This window comes from Rhinolophus sinicus, chromosome 4, assembly GCF_057876585.1.
Source record: "Rhinolophus sinicus isolate RSI-liver-muscle chromosome 4, RSI-T2T, whole genome shotgun sequence".
Classification (NCBI taxonomy): Eukaryota; Metazoa; Chordata; class Mammalia; order Chiroptera; family Rhinolophidae; genus Rhinolophus; species Rhinolophus sinicus.
This window is the reverse complement of record NC_142504.1, coordinates 76,820,482-76,840,896: the sequence shown is the minus strand read 5'-3', so window position 1 is coordinate 76,840,896 and position 20,415 is coordinate 76,820,482. Positions and strand designations below refer to the sequence as shown.

The window sequence follows — 20,415 nt, the reverse complement described above, 5'->3', positions numbered from 1 at the left end:
GCTTTGAGTGTGGGCGCTACCTTATCCCGCCTCCTTGAGGGTTCCTCTCACCCGGAATGCCTCAGAGTGAAAGTTGCTTGTGTGAAAATCACTAGCGCTAAGAAGGCAACCTGTCTCCGAAAACGAAACCGCCGCGTTCTCCCACACTGGCTCTTTCAGAGCTTCCCGGACTGCTTTGACAGACGGAACGCAAGCCCCAGAGGAAAATGCAACTCTGGCCGGGGAAGGTGGGGCGCCGGGGTGGTGACAGCAGTCTCGGACCTTCCGGGCACAGGCAGTGCGGGGTGCCCGCGGGGCCGAGTCTCACGCCCAACTCGCGTCCCCGCCGCCGCGCCTCACACCCCAGACGCGGCTAGCAGTGCACTCACGCCGGCCGGGCCACCCCAGCCCACCCCGCGGTCATCCCTAGCCATGTAAAGGCCAGACCGTTCCGGAATCGGACGTAGCGGGGTGGAGCGGAGTACAGAAAAAAGGAGGGGGGACGTGAGACCGCCCCGCAGCCAAAGCCACCCCAAAGGGGAGAGTAGAAAGAATGACAGGGAGACTCGGAGGGGATGGAGGAGGGAGGTGAAATGCAATGAGGCAGGCCTTCTTGGGGCTACCTTTCCAAATCTCTTCGGCTCATCGGAGATACCCATTCTAAAGTGAACGCTCTCACACAGACCCGGGCTAGACAGCAAGAAAGAAGTCTCTTTGCCCGCCTGACTGCGGCTCCCGCCCCTTTGCGCCGAGATAACTCGGAGATAAGGCTGCGCGCAGATAAGCGCTTCGGAGAGAGGAAAAGACACCAGAAGTTGGTCTGCGGTGTCCCAGCAACTTGGAAGCCACTGCAGCCGGGAGTGGAGAAGGGAGACACCCTCGGAGCCCACCGCGGCCCGCAGAGGGCCGGAGAACCAAGGCCGAGTGGCCCGCGACGGGTGGGGGGTAGAGGGAAGGAGAGAGAGGAGCATGAGCAAGAGAGGAAGCAGCCGAACCTCGGGTGGGCACTGCGCATGGAGAACGGCCACGGCGGAGGGTGTTCCTGAGCGCGGAGAGAGGCCGAGGGTGCCGGCAGGCGAGCGCGAGTCCGGGGTCTGCGCAGCGTTGCTGGTGAATAAAAAGGAGAGAGGAGGCGCCTCTTACTGATCTGCCGGAAAACTGCAGCCTGCGCTCCTGATTGGACTCACCGAGCCCTAAACAAACAGCGCTCGCCGAAGGGTGCCAGGCTGTGGGTCGGAACTGCGCTCTGCGAGCAGCTGGGCGCTGGAGGTGAAGAGGAGGAGGAAGAGGAGGAGAAGGAGGGAGAGAGGGGAGGAGAAAAAAGAGGGTGGGGAGGAGACAGCGGGCGGCGGGGGGAGGGGAGCGCGCCGCCCTGGCAGACAATGAGAGCTGTGCAGCCTGCGAGTGTGAGCTGAGCTGCGAGCACTGTCCTGGGAATGGGGGCGAGTGCATCCAGGGGGCGCCGAGCCCAGGGACGCCGGGGGGAGGGGCGGAGGTGGCAGAACGCCTGACCTGGCAGGCGACTCACACCCATCCTTCGGCGAAGCACTTTCCTCCGCCCCAATTTACACACGCACTCATGGGGGTGGTGCTGGGGGGTGTTGGCACGGGAGGAGTTGGCTGTGCACAACCCCTGCGGGTGAGACGCGCCAGCCCCGGGTCAACGCACCCCCAAAATAAGGGGTAAAAATGCTTTGCTCTGCTGCCTTCCCCGTTCCTCCCTCCACATTAAATAAGCTTTTTTGCTCTGTATCTGTGTGTGACCGACCTTAAACTTTCCCCGACCTCTTCTCAAGACCCTGGGGCTCAGGTCGTGGTGGCCGTCGGGGTCGAGGCTTCTATCATGGAAAAGAAGGAACTCGAGTGCTCAGCTCCCTATCTCTGCCCTGCTTTTTAGAAATATACTAAATTCCTGGGGAATTTAGGGAAGTTCACGTCGACACTCTCTGCTAACCTTTGGGACTTTTAATTCGGGGTCGTGGTGTACTTACGTTAGTAAGTGGTGTACTAGGTCATTCCCTGAGGTGCGCAGGATGGAAAAGGGCTTCCATTCCAGTCGCTCCCGTTGATGCTCTCCGAGTTTGGGTGTCCCGTTTGCCCTGAGCTTTCTCTGGAGAACTTCAGGTAAGTCTTAGATTAAGTCCCTGGAAAGAGGGAGGGGGTCACCTTCCCTGGAACTAGCGCGAAATACCCTTCCCACCTCCACCCTCACATACACACCCCTTCTTCGCTCCCTCCAAATGGTTATCACAACTGTGTACAAACTGATACGGCCCTTAGCCGGCACAGGGACTGGAAATAAACGTCGCGGGGTTATCAGAGCCGATCTGTCATCAGCGAGTGCGCGGCCGCAGGTTCGTCCGCGGCAGGAGCCCTGATATTAAGTCTGGCTCCTTTTCTCTCACAAAGGGGACTTCTTCCGACAGACGTGACCCCAGAAGGCTGGCGAGACAGAATTTTAACTAGGGCAGGAGTTGTTTTGTGGGAATGGATTTTTACACTTTTTTTTTTTCCAGGTAAATCGAAGTGAATGATTTTCTAAAGGTCAGTCTCCCCTGAAAGCGTTTGGGCTGTTTTTGTTTGTTTGTTTTCATGTTTTTCCAGTTGGGGAAGGGAGAGAAGACTCAGCAGAGTTGAACTGGGGTAGGTAGGGGCGTTGTAAAATATGGTTTCAAAAGATTGTGAGACCTCGTCGCTAAGTATATGCTTCCTCTCGGTTTAACTGTGAGCTGTGAACCTGTGTATCCTGGGGGAGTAGGGGACAGGGCCTGGCAGCGCGGGGGAGGAGGGCACGGAATCGAGGAAATTGGCGATAATAATTCTTTTTTCCCCACTCTTCGTTGTAAATTGCTGCTAAACATTTCTGAATTTTAAATTGCTACTGAGAAGGTCCATAAACCGTTCTCATCCAATTTAGTCACTTTTATTACATTCCTCTCTGCCTCCCCCGATCACTGCGGCGGCTCCCAGTTTCAATGTAGTAGCATTACCGAAAGACCGAAGGTAGAAAACTCTGGAACGGAGACTGGCGACTGGCGCAGGATCCAAAAGCTTTAAATTTTAACCCGAGTTCGATCGAGTGGGACTACCAGAAGAGAGCCGGGAGTCCGCGCGGTCCGCTTAACTCCGACCAGGGCTTCGAATGCCTTTCTTTTGGTTTTTACGTGAGTTCCAAACAAATTTTTAAATAGACTGAGTTTTGCAGAAGCTGCTTTGTAGGTAGGTATTTCTGTAAAGAAATGTTTGGTTTCCTTTGAGTCCAACTGTTTCTCGGCTTTGCTCTTAAAAGCAAAATTTGCTTTCTTAAATTCAAATCTCAGTGAGATGGTTTCTATAAAGACGAGTTAACAAATAAATCCTTTGGCTGTGAAGGCCCCCAAGCCTGAGACCCGAGGACACACAGCCCGCCGCGCCCCCAATTCCTGCTGTGTGTTTCTTTATATTTGCAAGTACGGGGAGGGGGGTGCCCGTGTGAATTTCCTTGGACATTAGCTAACCCCCTAAGGACCTGCTTTTCCCGAAGCTCCACAGCAGTGGTGAGATGGGTGCACTGGCCCCGGCACCCCTGGGACAGAAGTGAGCGGTGAAACAGACACTGACGGAAGTCCCCAACGTGAGAGTTCTAAGGATTCGAAAAGGGACCCAACATTTTGCCCTCCAGATTCCCAATCTCTTTTTAACATTGCCTAAAACAAAGAAGGGGAGGAGGGAAGGTCATTGTTTGCTCCTCTGCAGGGTCACAAGTTGGTGTTTTTTGTTTTTGTTTTGTTTTGTTTTTTTAGAGTGATTTTCCAACCAAATGAGGGAATGGGTAATGAAATGATTTTTCGGTCGATTAACTTAAAAATAAAACACAACTGTTTAACCAGTAGAGTTTACTCAGACAGAAAGAAAGCCAGGTTGCATGACTTTTCCAATTTTCAGTTTTCCCAACGCATCGGCTTTGGCCCTGGGGACAACACCCCGGGAGACCGGCACATTTTCAAAGCCACCCCCCAAGGTCCCCTGGCCCCGGCGCTCTGAGCCTCCTCTAAGCGCTCCACCAAGTCCAGGAAGGTGGAGAGAATATGGGGTAAAGAGGAAAGAATGCACCTCAAACTAGGGAGAAACTCAAGAGCTTTAGAAGGCCCTCATACTGCTGCAGGTAGACAGGCAGGCTCTCTGAAGTTGTTCCGTTTTCTTCGTGTTTTCTTTCCTTTCCTTTCCTTTCTTCCTCCACCCCCCCACCCCCCACACTTTCTTTTCTTTTTTCATTTTTTTTTTCCCTTCCGCCTGTCTCTTCTTTTGGGGGTTGCTAAACTTGAACGAAATCGTTTCTCTCCGGACTATTTAGACCAAAAGGATGGCCCCTCCGCAGTGAGCCGTCCTTCCCCAGCCGCCCTCCTCACCCTTGGAGAGGGGCTGGCTCCGGGGCGCGGCCTGTCCCCAGGGCTGATTTATTTGGGCCGAGACACACCACTATTCGCGATTCGAATTCAGCAAGAAAACAGCAGCCAATTGGGCAGGGGGCGGAGGCTTTGCTGCCAAACGGGAAAGGGTGTTTGGGGACCAAGTCGTGCGCTGCTTCCGGAGGAGCAGCGAGACCCCGAGGACCCCCGTCACCATGTGCCTTTACCGCTGCAAATTTAAGCCCATTATATTGCCATTTGACAAAGCTCCTGGCTTCAGACGTTTCAGAAAGAAAAAGAATACAATGTCTGACTTAAAACATAGTTTTAAATTGAGAGTTTTTTTTAAACCAGATTTATGGGGCCTTCTCGCTTATACCGTATTTCTTTCTGTGCCGGGGCCGCTTTCCCCGAGGGACACGAGGTTACCTAGGTGCCCCCCATTCCCGCCAGAGTCCTGGCCCACTAGACGAGTCCCAGCGGCGGCGGCGTGTACCCCCATTCAGCAGCGACTGTCAGTCCAACGCAGGCCATCGCCCAGAGTCCTGACGGTGGCTTCTTGGGGAGGGGGGGGGTGTTGTTTTGTTTTGTTTCTTAATGCTCGAAAATCCAAAAATACTCTTTAGAAATGTCAGGTGATGGCTGCGAAAGCGCGAACACTGTACAGCCTAGAGATCGCCCCAACCCCCCGGACCCTCGACCCGCCGCGTGTCACTTTGGGTAAGGAACACGCAGCGCCAACGCCGGCCCCGGGCGGCCGGAATCAAGTCTTCGGGGCGCGGCGGCCGAAAGCCCGGTCCGGCAGCCGCTAGCCCCGCAGCCCCGGGTCGCCCCCCGCGCGCCGCCTGCGGCCGCCAGCGCGGCGCGGAGGTGGGCTAGCTACGGCGGCACACGAAAGGTCACCGCGGTGGCATTCCTCTGCGCGCGCTGTTTACGTGACTTAATGTACTTCATACGCCGCGGGTAAGTTAGGACCGCGATAAGGGGGCGAACGGGGGAGGGTCGCTGTAAAAGCCCCATGCTGGGCGCCTTCTAGCCCTCCCCTCATCCATTAACCTTTTTACTTTCTTCTCCCCTCTCTCTTTTAAAGCTTGTTATCTAGGCCACCCAATGACCGACGAAAGATTTTCCCTCCCTTCTTCTCCCAAGGCCGCTTTAAACCAAATAAATTTAGCTATTAAGGGCCAAGATGTCTGACAAAAGATCGAAAGGTGTCTTTCCGAGATCGCTTAAAGAAGCGAAGGAGAAGCGGGTGGCTCTCGGATCCCGATAAAGACATTCCACCCCGGCGCCGGCCTCCCTCCCCTCGGCCTGGATGCGCCCTGACACCCTGAGATCACCACTTCGGCGGCCCAGACCTCGGAGGGGCCCGGCGGGACCTAGGGCCCCAGCACCGGGAATGTGGAGGTCCCAAGGCTGCCGGGCCTGGTGGTGCCAGGCCCTGGGGTCTCAGGAGCCGGGGGACTCCAGGCCGGAGCTGAGCTCCTAAAGCAGCCCCACTGCACTTTGCAGAAAAACTAAACTGAGCTCAGTGGGGCCTAAACTACCATCCCATTTTGATTATTTTTTGATAGTGAATAATACTACAAAGCCAAACTACCCTACCTTCCCGCCCGCACTCCCTGCGGTTTTGCTGAAGGGCTGTGTTACTCCACATCTCTGGTTGTGGGGAGCAGACCTTCTTTTGAACCCTAGTCAGAACGTGGTGGCTGGAACCCGGCAGCTGAATTAGACCCAGGCTAATGGGAGGGTGTAGATTCGCAGACTAACAGCGTGCAGGTGGGAGGCAGAGGTCCAATCGTTCAGTCATTCTCAGGTTGGGTTTGGTTATGAAGTGTGGTATTTATTATTATTAATTACTACTGGCATCACTACATAAAGCCTAGGGCTGCCAGCTGGGCTGGCCCTGCCCCTGGGGTGATCCCTTCCCTTTCACCAAAGATGAAGTAGGAAATATCCAGTTTCCTGATCCAGGACTGGGAAGTGGGCTTGGATAGTAAAATGACATGTTTTTGAGTTTCCCCTAGAATTGTCTGTCCTCCCCCTAAGTAGATGGAGCATTCCCCATACTCCAGGCCTGCATATGCCTTTTCTATCACTTTGAATATGGCAGGATAAGAAGCTGGGGGTGGCATATGAGACCCCCTTGGCTCCCCTACAGTGGGGCTTCTTCCCCCATTTTCTGCCTTCCCCCATTGTTCTTTTCTGTCAAAGCTGGAGACAGCCCTGATTCCAAACTTCAATCTAGCATCTTTAGCTTCTGTCTGTCACCTCATGCTGCGCCCAGAAGTTAAAGATGCCTCTTTTCTCATCTCCCCCTCCAAATAAAGTGAACTCTAAAACCATCACCTTATCTAATGCTTGCTCCTCACCCAGGCTCCAAGGAAGGGAAAAATTGGATCATCAGAGAGAAAGGGGTAATTTCTGCACCGAAGAAGGCGAAAGAGATGCAGAAAGTTCCAACCCACTAGACAGGCAGGACCTGAGCTTTCCCTGGAATTTGCTAGTATCACTAGGTGTGCAGGCAATGCCAATTCGAGGGTCAGGGTCCAGATGCCACTGCCCTAGAGCTGTCTCAGGTCAGAGACCTTTCTCACTGGATTTTTTTCCCTGTGGGGGTGGGGTTTTTAAAGGGCAGCAGAAAAAATTGGTGATAGGTTTTTGGAGATTTGCTAAGCAACTAACACTCCTCCCTGAGTCAATTAAAGGGGGGGGGGGGGAAGTGCCCAAGAAATAAAAATCACTGCATTTGCCTCCCAGAAATATGACCTCTCCAGTCAGCTATGTGGCAAATATGCAGAGAATTAGGACCAAAGGGTTGTCTACCTACATGCAGTCCTCCAGTGTCCTGCCCTTGCCCAATACTGGGTATGCACTGCGTAAAGAAGAACTAGAAGAGTTAGCCTCTAGTTTTGAAGTGTTTACAGTCTAGAATGTTGGCACTTCTGTAGAGCCGGTCAAGCAAAGTACCGCAGACAACTTCCAAGATGAAGGGGGATGTCTGAGCCTTTTTTCTTCTTTAGTAAAATACCCAGACTCAGATTGTCATCTAAGCTTCATCGTAAATTTGAAAAGAAGGGAGTCACTCTAGTTCACACAGTGAGGGATTTTCTAGAAGCCCAGACTCTAGGCCAGCCTGCCTGGGTTTGGATCCTGTCCTCATCACTTACTAGCTGTGTGACCAGAACAAGTTACCTAGCTATTCTGTGCCTCAGTTTCCTCATCTGTAAAATGAAGATAACAAAAGTACCTCCCTTCCAGGATTGTTGAGAGGATTAAAAGATTTCTTATATGTAAAGTGCTAATAATACAGGAACATAGTAAGCACTATGTGTGAACTGTTATTACCAATGTCTACATTGTAATAGATTCACATACGTGTGTGCCACACCAAATTTTAATTTCTTGTGTTACCCAACTGTCCCCAGAAGCTAAATTAATTCCCAGGAAAGAACTTCTTTGAGACTGCTCTTCACCAGAGGTCTCAGGCTCTTCCTACCTACCAGCAGTGAGGACTTTATTTATTGCATATAGTAGGAAAGGGGGGAGGAGGGAGGTGAGACAGAAAGTTTCTTGTTTTTGGTTCCTTTGAAGAGGAAACATTCCTTGTTGTTCCCTTTGCACATGCCAGCAACAGACCAACATCTTCTACAGGACAAAGATAGTAATCTTGAGGCTCATCCTCTGCTCCAGGAAAAGAATCCGTCTTAGCAGCCCCTCTCTGGAAACTTCTTTCTGCAGTAAGAAGGAATGAATTAACAGATGAGATGGGGCCTCGAAGAAGGGTAGCAGTGAGGACTGGCATTAGATATAAGCATCCCTTATATCTAATGGTGGGAGAGAACTAATTAAATTGACCTGGTCAGCTAACTATACTTGTCTCATGTTTTTCACCTTTCAATTTGGTATTGTTATATATGTAGGGCACCTATTCTACTTTAATCACATTTTTGTTGAGGAATGAAAAAAATAAAGATCTCTGAGGAGCTATGGAACACACTACTTTTTTCCCAATTCTATTGAAAATAGAATGTACTGTTGACAGAGGAAAATCTAGGCCATTCCAGACATTTTTCAACTGATTTTCTTTCTGTTTTTTTTTTTTTTTTCCCTTCTAGCACCCCGTCTTCTAAACCAAGGTCTAAACCTCGATCATGAAAACTTTAAAAAAAAAGAAATCCATGGGACATAACAAAGAATACTGTTCTCTAGATAAAATGACAGGGAAAGAGATTTGTTTTTCAGAAGGCAAAGTCTGGGGGGAACATAAAAGTCTTCCCCTCCCTGCAGGTTTTCAGCCGGGTTTGTGCCCAGAGCCTGTTTTTCTCTTGTCTCTGACAGTCCTGATCTTCTCTACATTTGATTTACTGAGTGCTGTCATTTCTCTGCTCTTTACTTTCACAATCACACATTTAAACCTGATAAAGTTCAAGACCCTGAATACTTGCAGCTTTCCCAGATTTACAGTCCTCCTGCCCCCCACCCCGGCCATCGGTCTGAGGCTGATTGAATCCTCATGGACAGAAGCTATGGGGGATCAGCAGAGAGCCAGTGGGCCCAAGAAAATTGGGCCCATGGGGGAATGTTAGCCCCCATGTCAGCTCTGTTAGCAAAGCAAACCTTAGTAGCTTCCTTCCCCTGGGGTCAACATCCTCTCATTTTAGTTCCACCTTCCGGTTTGTAACCTACCTGTGGGCAGGTATAGGAACTGTAAGTTGCAAAATTTAGTATTGATGAGAATTGGGTGCAAAATCATGGTCAGCTGGCATGAGTGCCTGATTTTCTTGGATCTACTAAACAGACTTGTGGTCAAGGGCAAGCCACTTAACCTCTCCGTGCCTCAGTTGCTCCATCTGTAAAATGGTAGAAATATTACTTTCTATAAACATTAATCACCAACTAATGACTTAGATCTTCCTTCCTGCATGTAGCTCTGTCAGGGCCCCAGGAAAACCTCTGGCATATGTCTGATCTGGCTCTTTGGACTCTGTCAGGTTAAATAGAAGCCTACAAGTTAATCTAAATACTATACCAGTGGGCTAAACAAAAGGCGTGATTCATCTCCAAAGACAGAACAGTTAGCTTAGGCTCAAGTTTGCAAACCAGTGAAATGTCTTCTGATGGAAAATGCTATCTAAATAATCTGTTCATTGCCTATAAATATATAATAAGTCAACTAAATCACAGAACACTAATGAAAAGCAATCACTGACAATGAATGTCCTTAATTTAAATATGCTTACTATCTGGGTCTTCATATTTACTAAATAAGTAATTATTTTACACGATTTAATGTTTCATTTATCTTGAACTATCAGAATTTTCTGAGTAAGGTAAATATTTTAGGTAGCAGCAGTTTAAATATGTCTTTAAAAAACAATCACTCCTGCAAGTCCATGAACTAAAAAACGTGTGTTTTTTCCCCCTTTAAAATTTATATTTTAAAGGAAGCTAAACTGTCATAATATCTAAGAGGAAAATTGTATTCACCAGTTAGGGAAGGAAGCAAAATTGTTGCCTACCTTCTTCAAAAGGCTTTTTCTTTCTTTTTTTTTTTTAACCTATCTAGTCTGAAGACACCCACTAAAATATATTCCATGATGTTGCTTTTTTCTGACCATAATAATATTCACTTCTACAGAGGTGAATAAAAATAGAAACTTGATTTAATGGATATCAAATAACTTTCTCTGGCTATTCCTGAGCCAGATTACTGCTCTGTTTATAATACGACAAATTAAAGACATGCAATTATCCAACAAAAACAGTGAGAATATTACACCATTTTAAAAAACTGCCTACCACAAAGCCAGTGCCCAGCAGACTCTAGCCAAAAACCACAGTGTGGATCCACAAATAAAGCTGTCAACCTTTGCATTTCAAAGGCATCTTTCTATAGAGAGCTCAGCATGCTCTGGGCAGAAGTGAAAAAGGCTAGGCGAATGGGGGAGAGCCTTCCAAGGGCTGAGGTGGTGGACCAGCCACAGAATCTGTCTATACCTCAGCACTGCAGCTACATTAATATATGGATGTCTGGGTTCAAACCCCAGCTCGACAGCTTGCTCTCTCTCTCTGGCGGTGTGTCCTTATGCAAGTTCCTTAATATCTCTACTTTTCCTCATCTGTAATAAGGGGGTGGTAATAACAGTAGCCACCTCAAAGAAGACTTATGGAGACGGAATGAGTTAATATTTACGAAGTGCTTAAAAGAGTGCCTTGCTCAATATGCAGGCTGTTTGAACTGTTCGATGAACAAATAAAAACATAAACTATTTCAGGCCACTTCTTAAAGGGAAGAGAGATGAGAGGGAAGAGAAGACATACGAAGACCTCAAAAAAAGTTACGTAGAAAGTGACCGAACGCATTAGAAAAAGATATGGGAAAAAGCCTTTGAGAAAGTTAGATATTTCCTACTGGGGATTATTTAAGATCATAAACTCACCCTTTCTGTATACAAATGTGCCAATGATTTAATCTGTGAATGGAGTCATAGGCTTTTGCTCAGCATATCAAGTTTATATCACAGGCAAAAGTGAAAGTTGCAGAGCTAATGCAACTTTCAGGGTGCACATATTTTAATGTCTAACAAATGTAAAAGGTTCTTCTTTCTGACAGAGTTGGCACCCTTTCTCCCTTGAAGAAGCACCACATGATGGCTAGAACTTTGCCTGGGTTTGCAGCACCCATTCTGTCCTCATGAGTTCCCAAGTTGTGTTCACAGTCACAACTGGTGTGACTCTAATGACAGTGAAACCCATCACAAAACTAGTGAAGGCTGTCACATGTATTTCCATCACACAATGTCCTCTTTTTTCTCCAACCCCCCCCCCCACCACCACCACCACCACCACACTCCCACAATCATGGCTGCCCTCTTTATGCTCAGTCAACACTATGGTCATTGTGACATGTGGTGGATCACAGGTGGCTTATCTTTACTGTGTCCCTGCGCTCCTCTAGTCTGTGAGACCTGAGGGGCACAGATCATGTCTCATTCATCGTGTATCCCTGTCAATGCATACAGTGTTTAGCACATAGCTCTTACTAAATGCTTGTTGAGCTGTGTAATACTGAAAGTTTTAAGATATTATGCTCCAAGTCCAAAGCATGGATTTCAGCACTATCAATATCACACCATGCTACACTAAAGACAATGGTTTCTTTATATGACTTTTTTTAATTAAAATTTTTTCTTCTATATTCTCCTAAATAGAATCCTCAACCGGAAGGCTTAAATAGCAACTTTTGGTAGGATTCTATATTGAGTAGAGTTGATCATCAAACGCTATCATTATAAGTTATTTTGTGATCAATAATCCTAATACAAACAAATCTCAGTGGTAGCCTGTGGAAATTCACTAATCCTGGGTATTGTATGCTTGGTCCTTAAAGGAGCTACTGTGAGACTATTATTGCAGCAGGCATTATTCCTTTACTTCCCAGACTTTGTCTCAGTTTTTATGGGCTTTATATTTCACTACATTCTATTGCCTCCAACTTCAAAATGCTTTCCGTAATGTTTTTCTCCTAATTCAGCCTCTTAAGAATATTATATTATCTGTATTCAGAATTCTGTATTAGTCAGTAATTTATTAAGCCTATTAGAAAGAGCACTTGAAGAGCAGAATTAATGGCTAATAGTACAAATCAGCAAGAATTTATTAAACGTCAATGGCATTTCCAGCACCATGAACACAAAGCAGAAGTGTAACTTCCATTGTCAGTGCTGGACGCGTGCATTTTTTGTTCTCATTGTTCCAATATTAAGGAACAAATTTTAGTCTCGAGAGCAACAAAACAGATTTATGACTGGTACCTACCAAAAATAAAATAGGAAAGGAGTGCAAGAGAAAGAGGGTCACTTCTGAAGGGGTCATTCAAATAAAAGGTCAAGTTCCTTTCATTTTTACTGAACACAGTGTAAGAATACTATCACTTACATTTTCCATTGTGTTGTTTGGGGGTAGTTCAAATTTCTTTTTATTGGTGGGGATGTGCCTAATGTGAGAACAGGTGCCCTATTTGAAGAGAACCAACCATCGTTCACACCACAGATCCTCCCTCCTTGGTAGCCTTCAAATACATGGGAGACAGAGCAAGACCTGCTAAAGAATTAAGTTCAAACACTCTCACACAATACCACAAGAGGTGGAGCACCTTACAAGAATACTGTAAAGTTTCTGCCCTAAGGATCCTTTCTTAAAGAACTGTCACCATAAAATATTTTACCAAAAAATAAATCATATATATATATATATATATATATATATTTTTTTTTTTTTTTTTTTTTTTGCTTAACTAGATGTACCCCAAATATAGATTCATAGCACAGACCCAGAACTGCAACAGTTCAATTGTACTTCTGTTCCAACATCAAGACCAGATGTCCATGTCATATTTTCTCTTATTTGCGTCATCCCTCACACTGATACAGGGGCTGTGGGCTGGAAGAAGAGGCTGGAGAAAATTGTTTTTCACTTCTTCCCTCCATGCATTAACCCAGTGCTCACTGAAGAAGCATTATTTCTGGACATAACCCTAAGTAAGTCCTTCAAGAGAGAGAAACAGCATCCAAACAGCTGCTTTTTTGCCTGCAGAGCAACTGCTGATCCGCATCACAGGGGTCCCGGAGACACTTCTTTGTAGGTGACCATGCTATGAGGCAAAACAAGGCAGAGAATAGGAGTGATATGGAAGGAGGATCTATTCCAATTGGCACCCTCTGAGACTCAACAGGGAGAATGAGATCTACGGACTTCTTTTGAATCAAGATATATAGGGAAAGCCTAGGGCAACGTTATGAAATAAGGCAAGTTGTCTTTGGTTCCTTGTTCCCATATCCTGTGTAACCAACAGGGTCTCTCATCAGGCTGTCCCACATTCGATCCTTCCCTTCTTCCCTCTCCCAGCAACTCATCCCCAAACAGGTGGCCACCGGGCTTATCTAAGCTAGTGTGCTACTGGGAGTTATTGGGCTAATAACTGGCCCTTCAGGGTAGCGTAGTATTGTTTCAGTGGGGACTTTGTGTAGTATAGTTTCTTAAGGGAGTGACTGGTAGAATTTCAGACTCCTAAGCAAGTCTAATGGGAGAAATTTGGTGAGAGAGGTTAAGGGGAGGCTCCAAGGAACATTTCATTCTTACCAGGTGGGCCATCATCTGCTACATTGTAAGTAAGACAGCTTTTGCCTAATCATGATTCTAAGCATGGATCTTTTTATTTCAAGGCACTCTTTGTGCTTACTTGATCACTTGTTTTTCAATCTATAACTTAACTATTGAACCAAAAATACTATGAACCATTACATTTTTGTATTGAAACCATCTAAAGATGGTAAATATCTCTAGTCTTAGGAAAAGTCCCTGCTTTGACTAACCCAAGGGTGGAGAAGGAGGAAATTACAATTTGTTATTGCTTAGAAATACGAGCCTATGTGGATCTCTCAGGTTTCCATAAAACTGAAAAATCAAAAAATGAATATGCTGTAGGACATAGACATAGGGTATTCTGTGTATAAATATTTAGAGGCAAGATGTAAGCACTATGCTAGAATTTCATAAATGGTTAAAATAATGATGCCAAATCCTCAACTACTGTGAAAACAAACAAGATACAGCTTGCTGAACGGGAAATAAACAATCTTCAACTGCCATATTATTAAAAAATACTGCTCTATTACAGGGATTTGCTTGTACTTACTTAAAATGAACCAGTAACAAAGAATCGAAGAATATTAAAGCTAGAAGATGCCTTAAACTTCATCTAACATTATACTCTCATGAGAAACCTGAGACCTAGAGGGTCCCCAAAATTCATTTGTAAGTTGCTTGTTTGGAAATTGGAGCAGATTTTCTCATAGAAATATGTGATAAATGATGGCTAGATCCCAAAATGCCACCCTTCCCCTCCTTATCATACAATATTATATACTTGAACAGTTTTGTTTTCCACTATTATTCACTGCAAGTGCATAACATTGAATCTATTTTCTGGGTTAATATGAGTAATTGACTACTATTCATAACATGTCAGAAGGAAGATACAACCTTTATATATGGGCCATATGATGCCTAGATACAAGATATAATACCTCCAACCTTCGATAAAGGTTGGAATGTTTTTGGTTCCAAGACATAGAAACTCTTCTCTAACTAGGTTGAACAATGAGGACATTCATGTGTTCATGTAACTGGAAGTCCAGAGTCAGTTTAACCCAGGAATTCCTGCTCCGTTTCTCTGTCACTTTTTTCTATGTGTTTCTCTCATATGTTAACTTCATCTTTAGGTCATTTCTCTCAGGTGGCAAAAGGACTGTGATGGTTCCTGTATATCATGGCATCCAGAAGAAGAGAGAGAAAACCCCAATTACAGGATTCCAAGCAGGAGTCCTGAGATTGATCTTGATTGGCCCCCATAAGTCATATGCTCACCCCTGAACCAATGACCTTAGCTTTGGAATGGAATGGGTTGATTAGGTGAAACCAACCAAGAGTTAAGGTTGAGGTTGTCTGCCCTCAAAGTATGTGGGAGATGCTGTAAACTAAGAGGAAAATGTGGGTCCACTGAAAGGATAAAGGAGATGAATAGACAGATAACCAACAATATCCTCTAAATCATCTTTTCCTGTTGACGCCAACACCCTTTCTCCCTCTCCCCCGCCCCCACTGATGAGGTAGAACTAAGGAAGCCAAATTGGAATGGCACACAAGTGTGGGGATCAGAGGAAGAAAATGGAAATATTCTACTTCTGTTCACTCTATCCTAGAGTACCACATCCTCTAGATGCCCCAGACCATAGATCCCCACTCTCTGTCTCGAATCCTAGCTACTTAGACTTTTACTCCAGCTTAGAACTTTTAGATCTACTGCCACCACTAGAAAAGAAAATATCAATAGAAAAAAATATATTTTCTTGCATTGTTTAGAAGTGGCTACACATCTTCCATCTTCCTCTCCATCTCATTCCTTCTCAAAGGAAAACATAAGGGTCCTAGAAATATGACTTATTCTTTATTCCCTGACAACATAACCTTGGTACCACTGACTTCCCAGCATGCTTTGGGATGAAACTATGGTGGCTTTGAATCCACTTTTGATGATCTGTCTTTAGCTAATCTGTCTTTAGCCAATGTCTTTAATAGAATTGCAAGGTTAACCATGATGCTATCTAAAGAAATGTACAAAGAAAGTGAGATTAATACTGCTTTCCCATCATATTAATAAAAGTACATTTATCCAACTCTCTACAGAGTATCCTCTTTTTGACTAATGGTGGTTACAATATTCATTCATGAGCCATCAAGCTGTAGATGTAATAAATAGGCTTGTAATTGGAAAATAAGCTGGAATTGGATTTATGACAATCAATGAAAACACAAATGTAAAATAAAGAAAGGGTCAATTACTCAAGCTTTTCAGCAAAATTGTCCCACATAAAGATTGATTTAAATTTCACTCCCACTGTACTCCAAAAATGCCGATTTCTAAAATGGTGGTTTCCCACTGAATGACTGGCTCAGCGCCCAGACCTCTACCTCTAGAGCTTTCCAGAGTTCCAAGTAGAGGGATTTGCTTGACTGGAAACCTGGAAATAAATTGTCCTATTAAGGGTTAAACTTAAAATAACTATTATGTTGCAAAAATAATAATACTTTACATGTTCATAATGGCTTAGAGTCGTTTTAAACTCTGACTTATCAAAGAGATATGTTTGTGCTATATTTAGGAGCTGACGGATACCTGCTGTAGGTACTGAGCAAAGCTTCCAGGCTGACACCTGGTCTACCAGTCTCTGAGGTAGAATATTCAGTGGCAGAAAAAGACAAGCACCAGAATGGAATTTTCTTTACGATAATGGCAAATAATTTTGGAAAGTTTTGGCTTTCATTATATACATTTTTTAAATTTTTTGTTTGTTTGTTTTTTTGTTTTGGAATAAAACAAATACGTAGAAGTGAAAGTTAATTTTTTAAAGTACTCTCTCCTTTTGACTGACTCATCTTTCCAATAGTTTCTCCCTTTTAATTAGCATAATTTTATCTTGTAAAGAGAAAGTCGTTTTTAATTTGAGGCCATGAATAAAGTGACAACAATCAGCATAACAATATTAGTTGTTTTGTGTTATTAATCGCTCAGTTTGGGGCATAATTGCTCCTTTGCTTTATCTCACAAGCATTTTTTTTTTTAAATGTCAAATGCTTTCTCCTCAACTTAGATTGAGGTTTCCAGGCATGTTTTCCAAATTATCTATTCCCCTTTGGTTTACTCTACCCTTCACAGGGGCCCAGAGTTAAGTCTGGAGGAAAACGTTAGTTCATTCTCATCACACTGAAGTCTGTTTTAAAGGAAAGGAGTTGTTTCAAAGCCTTCATTTCTCTCAATGTCAGCATTTAAAATACCTGAGGCACTGGTCTTAAATGGATATAATCCTTTTGGAAAGTAACTTGATAAACAGCTCTAGTAGTCAGAGTTTATTTTATAACATTACGACATAATCTTTAACAGTGGCAAATTGTAAAGAATTTATATGACCCACAACAAAAATATGGTTAAATATGGCACATCTGCACAATGGATCATTCTATTGCCATTAAAAATGTATTTTTGAAGAATATTTCATAAATGGGAAATGCTCATCATATGGCATAACATTTCTATGGCTGGTAAGATAGGGAGAGCTTTATTTTCTCTTTTGTGTGTGTGTTTCTCTATTTTGTTTCTATTTTGTTCACCAAGTTTCTATAATGAGCATGTATTGTTTTTTGCAATAAGAAAAAAAAATTAGGAATTCAGGACTGCCTAAGCTGGGCCCTTGTTCTGGATGTGAAGTCTGGCTGTCAGTGGATCAGTGGGTGAGTCAGCAAATATTTATCCAGTGCCTACTTTGTGCCAGGTAAGGGGACACACACGGGAGACACAAATGACTTAAAAATAAAATTAAACAACAACCAGAAGGAACACCTATGCTGAGGCATTCAGAATTCACAGTGGGTCTTGATTCTGTGAACAAGTAAGGATGCTTGGTATCTCAGTAGTGGAATCTAATTACTGGTACCCTAAGGAAAAGAAGTATAATGACAGATATACTGGTAACTTTTTAAAGTTCAAAATGCCAGTCACCAATCACAAGTTCCCCGCATCTAAAATTTCTTTTTGCCACAAGCTATTTTTAGGAGAAAAAGATAAGTGACGAGAAAACAAGGTAACACAAATGATGGTTTTTTTAAAAAAATTCATCTCCTCCCTCTTTTTTTTAATGAGACTATGCAATGAGAGTTACTGTTCATACTAATGTGAGGTACTGTGCGATTTTAAAGAAGTAAAACCTTTTCCTTCATCTTTGTGCTTGGATTCCTTGAAGAGTGGGGACCCTGCTGCATACAGTAATGTTCAGTTAGCCAGAACTTATCCATTCTGGATAAATGGAAGATTCCATAGTTAGAAGTTAAGGTCATTATCTAGAATTCAGCTTGAGGTAAAAAAAAAAAAAAAATTATTGTAATTTATGTCTGCAAGAAGCTTCTGTTTGAAAACCTATTATTGTTGTTTGCAAATAATAGATTGGAATACAATGGGTGAAAAGTACATAATAATTAGCCAAAAAATTATTTTGTTCAAAAGCAAAATATTTCTTGAAGAGATATTATATTATCCATACACAAATAGAAGTTTTTTTTTAGAGACTACTTTTTAGAGTAGTCTCAGGTAGGAACTGAGAACGCAGGCCCTGGAAACTAGTCCCAGTTATGCCACTATATGAACCGGAGTAGTGTATCTGCATTCCTGGGTTTCTCATCTGTAGAATGGAAGTGACAATTGCTACTTTCTTATTACTTTACAGTGAGGATTTAAGGATAAATAACATATTATAAAGTGCCTCTGATTCCTTGGCAGAATGAGCTATGACTAGCTGAGAAAGACTCGGAAAATCAATAGTCAATGCAAATACATGCACATGCTCCATCATCTTCATGCCTTTGTCTGGGCACCTCTACCTTCTCCATGTGTTTTGAGAACAAAAGCAACACAGAATAAGTGGTAGACAAACATTCTCTTCTTTTGCTTTAACAAAGGGTCAAGGAAATCCATAAAACCTGTCCAAGGTAAATTACAACTAATAACCATACAACAAATAATGAAAATGGAAAACTACCCTCTGGAAAACATCACAGTAATAACTGATTGAGGGAAGAATCGTCAATGAAAGCTAAAATTAGTAAAAGTATGATGAGAAACCAAGGTCAGATTTCCCATTACAAATTTTGAAAGGATTTTATTTGGATGTTTTATACAAATTTGATATTTAATATTTGCCCTATTACCTTCTGGCCAAATGGTACATAGCAATTGCTTTAATGTTGTAATCCTCTCTTTCTAAATATTCACCTTTATGCTCTTCAATGGCCTTCCACTTAGTTCCCTACAACACACACCAATCTTCTTTCCCATCTCACAGGTACGCTTCTTTTGAATGGGGAATAGATTTGAGTTTATCACTGTATGTCAGTCTTGATTCCCATCAATAAGATTTCAATGAGATCATCATGTTTACACCTGGTTTTATAATCCCAATTGCTACCTATGCCCTGTGTGTTTGTACGTAGACATCTAAAGCCCTAAGTATTATTTCTGGCCTCCTTCCCAACTGTTTTCTCATGTGAATCACCAGGCACCTACTGCTGCCTTATTCTTTCTATGTAATTCCTACTACTCTTCCGAATAACTGGATTCACAGGTTTACCTGGGTGCTTTCTTCTCTTCCCTTACCTATTCTCCTTTTATGCTCCATGGATAAATTATTACTTATCTAGTAAGCTCCTGGGTTTATTATTTCCCAATTTTGTGAGATATCCTCTATCCCAGCCAAAAATCCATCATTTTCATAAAATAACTACCCAGAATCAAGATCCATAAATCCAAATTCAGTTAAAAAAAAAAAAAAAAGTAAAAGAAAAAAAAACAAGAACAAAAAAGAAAAAACCATCTTCATGACCTGCCACTCATATCTCAGATCTTCTTGCATGCAAACTTACAAATGTCAGTAGTTAAGACATAGGGAAATAACCAACTGGACTCCCAGGTCCTAATCTTCATAGTCTCTTAAAAATGGTCTTTTCTGATGAAGTCATTCATTTCCACGGGAGGCAGAATGACCACTTTTCAAAGTCCTAAGTATTATCTTCAAGTAACCAATCTCTTCCACTCATCTCAGCCAATACATTGTCCTGTCAATTCTTCCTCTCTAAATGCTTAGTTCGGCCCCATTTGCATCTCTTCTGCGTTGCCTTAATTGAGGCCCAGCTTGAAACATTGTAATGGTTTCTTACAGTTTAGTCTTCGCACTGCCATCAGAATTATTGCCTGATGCTTCTCCAAAACTGTCAGTAGCTCTCATTACTACACAGTGAAATTCATCACCTTTGACAATATGGCCCCAATCCTCTCTTCTGGCCTCATCCTATATTTTGCGGCAATCCAGTGCAAAATGAGCAACTTGAAATTCACTGAATGTATCGTGTACTTCCACACTTTGGGGCTTTTCTCTTTGCTGTTCTCTAGATACATAGCAATGACCTCATCTCTTCAAGCTCATTCAGAAAACCTTCTCTAGTGCTCCTCCTTACCCACACTTTGCCAAAGTTAATTTCTCCTTCCTTCAGTTCCTCTTTGAGCTCGCCCACTATATTTCTGTTGCCTGGCAGACAAAGACTGCATCATAATCTTTTCTTCATCTTCCCCAGCACCTGACTCAGAGCCTAGCACACAAGTGCTTGAATTATTAAATTTCTAAGAATTTGTGGGCTAGTTGGTTCTTACGTGGATTGCTTGAAATTAGCCATGGTGGAAGTATTTACAGCACAGAAATTGACAGCACTATAATAGAAACTATTTTTTAAGAAGCATTAGCTGCTTCTTAAACTTTTATCAGCCCACCACTGATTATACAAGTAATACACAAATACAGTCAAAATCAACTGTCCTCTTTAATACCCCCCATACCCAGTCCCAGGTTCCTTCACAGAACTGAACAGTTTGGTGTGTGTCTCC

The 20,415-nt window shown here is 43.7% G+C and overlaps 1 protein-coding gene across 4 annotated transcripts in view; it reads right to left on the bottom strand.

The window, feature by feature from the left end:
* The window catches only part of GATA6 (GATA binding protein 6), a 30,418-nt gene extending 28,325 nt beyond the window's left edge, over positions 1-2,093 (bottom strand). The window contains exons 1-2 of one of the 4 annotated variants that reach the window (XM_019741248.3): positions 1,971-2,093; positions 975-1,086 (exon numbers count right to left, since the gene is read on the bottom strand). The gene's annotated coding sequence lies outside the window, so the exon portion shown is untranslated. Of the gene's footprint in view, positions 1-20; positions 531-602; positions 673-974; positions 1,282-1,970 lie in introns of those variants that run through there. The other 3 variants (XM_019741251.3, XM_088797933.1, XM_074340244.2) reach the window with 3 other exon arrangements.
* Positions 2,094-20,415: the final 18,322 nt, after the last annotated feature.